Genomic DNA, 5123 nt, shown 5'->3' with positions numbered 1-5123 from the left:
TGGTTTTGGGACCAAGGTAATGCTGGCCTCACAGAACGAGTTTGGAAGTTTTCCCTCCATTTCTATTTTTTGAAGCAGCTTCAGTAGAATTGGTATTATTTCTTATTTAAATGTTTGGTAGAATTCCCCTGGGGAGCCATCTGGCCCTGTACTCTTGTTTTTTTGGGAGGTTTTAGGTTTCTGTTTCAATTTCCTTGCTGGTTATTTGTTCAGATTTTCTACCTCTTCCTGGTAGTTTATAAGTATCGAAGAATGCATCCATTTCTTCCAGATTGCCTAATTTTTTGGCATATAGTTGCTCATAATATGTTTTTACAATTGTCTATTTCCTTGGTACTGGTCATGATCTCTCCCCTTTCATTCATGATTTTATTAATTTGGGTTCATTCTCTTTTCTTTTGGATAAATCTGGCCTGAGGTTTATTGATTTTATTAATTTTTTCAAAGAACCAGCTTCTAGTTTTGTTTATCCATTCTACTGTTTTTCTGGTTTCTATTTCATTGATTTCTGCTCTAATCTTTATTATTTCTCTTCTCCTGTTTGGTTTAGGCTTTATTTGCTGTTCTTTCTCCAGTTCCTTTAGGTGTACGTTTAGTTTGTGTGTGATCCAATTTTTTGAGAGAGGCTTGGATGGCTATGTACTTCCCTCTTAGGACTGCCTTTGCAGTATCCCATAGGCCTTGCACCAGTGTGTTTTCATTCTCATTAGTTTGCATGAATTGTTTAAGTTCTTCTTTAATTTCTTGGCTGACCCATTCATTCTTTAGCAGGATGCTCTTTAACCTCCAGTTGTTTGAGTTCCTTCACAATTTCTTCTTGTGATTGAGTTCCAGTTTCAAAGCACTGTGGTCTGAAAATATGCAGGGAATAATCTCAGTATTTTGGTATCAGTTGAGACCCGATTTTTGACCCAGTATGTGATCTACTCTGGAGAAAGTTCCATGTGCACTTGAGAAGAATGAGTATTCTGTTGATTTAGGATGGGATGTTCTGTATATATCCGTGAAGTCTGTCTGGTCCAGTGTATCATTCAAAGCTCGTTTCTTTGTTGATCTTCTGCTTAGATGATTTGTCCATTGCTCTGAGTGGGGTGTTGAGGTCTCCTACTATTAATGTTTTCTTAACAATATGTTTCTTTACTTTGGTTATTAATTGGTTTATATAATTGGCTCTTCCCACATTGAGGACATAGATATTTACAATTGCTAGTTCTTGTTGGGTATACCCTTTAAGTATGATATAGTGTCCCTCTACATCTTTTACTAAGTCTTTGGTTTAAAATCTAATTTATCTGATATGAAGATTGTTACCCCAGCTTTCTTTTGAGGTCCATTAGTGTGGTAAATATTTCTCCACCCCTTCACTTTCAGTCTACAGGTGTCTTCAGTTCTAAAATGAGTCTCTTGTGGACAGTATATGGATGGCTCTTTTTTTTATCCAATCTGATACTTTGTGTCTTTTGGTTGGAGCATTCAGCCCATTTACATTCAGGGTCACTATTGGAAGACATGAATTTAGTGCCATTGTATTATTGCCTGTAAAGTCCCTGTTTCTGTAGATTATCTCTGTTATTTTCTATTCTATGTTACTTTTGGGGTCTCTCTTCATTTATGAATCCCCATTAATATTTCCTGCAGGGCTGGCTTGGTGGTCACATATTCTTTCAGTTTCTGTCTGCCCTGGAAGCTCTTTATCTCTCCTTCCATTCTGAATGATAACCTTGCTGGATAAAGTATTCTTGGCTGCATGTTTTTGTCATTAATACCCTGAATATATTATGCCAGCCATTTCTGGCTTACCAGGTTTCTGATATTCCTCCCTCCATACATAAGGAAACTCCTCTCCTTAGCTGCTCTCAGGATAGCTTTTTTTGGCTCTAAGATTTGCAAGCTTCAATGTTATATGTCGGGTTGATCTATTTTTACTGATTTTGGGAGGGGTCCTCCCTCCCTCTTGAACATGGATGCTTGCTTCTTTCCCCAGATTAGGGAAGTTCTCAGCCATGATTTGCTCAAATATATCTTCTATCTTCTCTCCCTCTTTCCACCCCCTCTGGGATCCCAAGAATTCGGACATTGGCCCGTTTCAAGGCATCATTAAATTCTCAAAGCCTTTTTCATGGGCTATTAGTTGGCTTTCTCTCCTTTCCTCAAATTCCGTCCTTTCTGTAAGCCTGTCCTCTATATTACTTATTCTCTCTTCTGCCTCATTGACCTAGCTGTTTGAGCATCCAATTTAGACTGCATCTCATTCATAGCATTTTTAAATTCGCTCTGATTAGATCTCATTTCCACTCCTAGAGCTTCTGTACTGTCACTTATGCCTTTTTCAAGCCTAGCTGTTTAACTTTATAATTGCTATCCTGAATTCCATCTGACATCTTACTTATAGCCATATCGATTAGCTCTGTGGCAGAGAACATTGTCCCTGGTTCTTTCCTTTGTTATGAGTTCCTTTTAGTCATTCTGCCCAGGGGAGGATGTATGAGCGAATGAACCAAGTCCAAAATATCAACCATGACCCAAGCAAAATGTACCCTAGAAAAAATCCGGAGTGGTCAGAAGCCACCACTGAAAAGCACACAAAGCCAATATGGAACAAAACAGTAAGAAGGGGGACAGAGGCTTAGAGACTATAATCTCACAGGGTGGAGAGAGCAGGGTGATCCACTTGTTCCTGACTGAATTTTGGTCTGTGTGTTAGAAGACACTACATCTGAAAATTGCCAAGAAAGCAATATATATATATATATATATATATATATATATATATATATATATATATATATATATATATAATATGAATATATATATTCAATATATATAAATATTGAATAGAGGGAAAAAGGACTAGAATGAGGCATAAATCTTTAAAATGTAAATGTGAAAAAAAAAAGTTTAAAAGCGACTCAAAAACATAAGTTGGTAAAATAAGAATCTAGTTAAAATGGGTAAAAGGTAAAAAAGAAAGAAAAAGAGAGAAGTGGAAAATTTTAGACTGAAGGATAAACAAGTCATAAGGAATCACTTGGAGCTCAATATACTATTTTCCCCTGGCACTGGAGTTTTACTGTCTTACAAGATCCATAGCTTGTCATTCACCTGTTCTTCCAGTCTGTCTTCTGGGGAAGTGACCTGCTCTTTTGCTTCTCAGGTGTCTTTGTCTGGGCGGAGTTGTTCCACCCCTTGTCAGGGGGATGGCCTCAGTGTGAGTTGGTCGTCTGTGTGGCTTTTGTTCCCTGGTGGCTTTCTGCAACTCTTCAGAGGGTCAGAGCAAAAATGGCCATGACTGGATCTCCATCCCAGAGCCGCAAGTTCTCAGTCCCCCCTCTTCAATAAAACTCTCTGGGTCAAACCATCTCCACTTCTGTGTGCATCAACCTTTGCAGACTCCCTCAGTTCATGCCCACTGCAATTCTCTTGGGGGAGTCCCTGGGACCCATGAGTGTTTCTGTGCTTTATGTCTTTGGGACTGCAAGCACTTGTGGGCTCACATGTGCACCCTGCTCCACTGCTCCCAGGTCATGGCTGGGTGCTACCCTACTGTGCTTCCTGGGGCCACCACCATCCTGAGAGCTGTTGCTCAGTTGTGGCGCAGCTGTTTTGTCCCTCCCAGGGGATGTTAAATGACCCTCATGTTCCAGTCCTTTTTGGGGTGCTCAGGCAAAAGCAGTTTCCCTGCCAACGCAGCTCACAGTTAATGGTGACTGGAGCTGAGAGTCCCTCCTGGGCTCGCTGACCATAACCAGTTTCCCAGCTCTGCTGCTTAGGCACTCTATCAGTTCAGGCACCCCCATTCTTTCTGTGTCCCCTGGGATCCTGAGATCACAGTGACCCACATGGAATTCTGCCTTTTTCATCCCCTGAGCCCCTTTCAGAAAGGGATGTCTCTCACTGGAGCAGATTTCTAAGGGTTCCAATTTTGCACTCTGGTATTATATCACTTTCTGGTAGCCAGCTCATGGAGGCTCCCTTCCCCCCCTCCATTTATCTTCTGATATTTTCCCACAGATTCATGACTCCATATATCCTACCTTGCAAAAGCAGTCGTAGATTTCCAGATATATTTTCTTACATCCCAAACTGAATTCATGGGTATCCAGAATGGTTTGATAAATATCCAGCTAAATTTGAGAGACCAGATGAAACGAGGTCCCCTCTTCTTCCACCATCTTGCCTCCCTTGTTTACGTTTTCTACCAGCAGCTTTTTCTTAAATACTTTTTTATTTTATTTTTTTTTTACCAATTGAGCACTTCCTCTCTTAAAAATAGAAGACAGTTGTTACCAACAAGGTCTCTATGTATAATAAAATACATAATTTAAAGTAGGAATCTCTGTAATCTATGTTGTACTTTTAAGAGGTCTCTAGACATACGAGAGTTACTTAGTAAAATCTGTTGACTACATGAACAGAAAAACAAGAGAACTGGAGCATGTTCAGAATTTTGTGATCAGTATGTTAAGGAGATTCAAAGCCATTCAGTATAAAGCATTGTTGGAGGAATTAGATTATTTATTTGCCTAGAGAACAAGTACCTCATGGGAGACCTGAACACAGTCTTCAAATATTTGAAGAGTGTTCATGGTAATGATGGATAACTTCTTGTCTATCTACCTAAGCAGTAGATCTAGAACTAGTGGGTAAAAGTAACAGAATGATAGATTTTATTTCAGTATAAGAACTTTCTGACAGAGCTATCCAAAGCTGGAATGGGTTGTTTTAGAGTTCATTACTTGTCAGTGGGGATATTTAGAGTTGGATTTGTATGCATGTTAGGCAGGCCTGTTGCATGGAGAATTCAAGAATTGGTGGATGATTGGACTAGATGGCCTTTTAGGTCTTTTATAACTCTTAGACCTTATGATTAATCTTTCATTTTTAATTCTGAGTGTAATTTGTTTCATGGGATGGAATTCAGCTATGAGACATTACTTGTGCAAAAGTGAAGCATGATGACAGATGAATGGATAAAGATGATGTGGTATATATATACAATGGAATATTATGTAGCCATCAAAAGGAATGAAATCTTGCCATTTGCAATGACGTGGATGGAACTGGAGGGTATTATGCTGAGAGAAATAAGTCAATCAGAGAAAGACATGTATCATATGATCTCA

Source organism: Leptonychotes weddellii, chromosome X (assembly GCF_054177405.1).
Source record: "Leptonychotes weddellii isolate Sample4059 chromosome X, ASM5417740v2, whole genome shotgun sequence".
Lineage (NCBI taxonomy): Eukaryota > Metazoa > Chordata > Mammalia > Carnivora > Phocidae > Leptonychotes > Leptonychotes weddellii.
The sequence above is the reverse complement of the archived record's forward strand: the minus strand, read 5'-3'. Positions refer to the sequence as shown.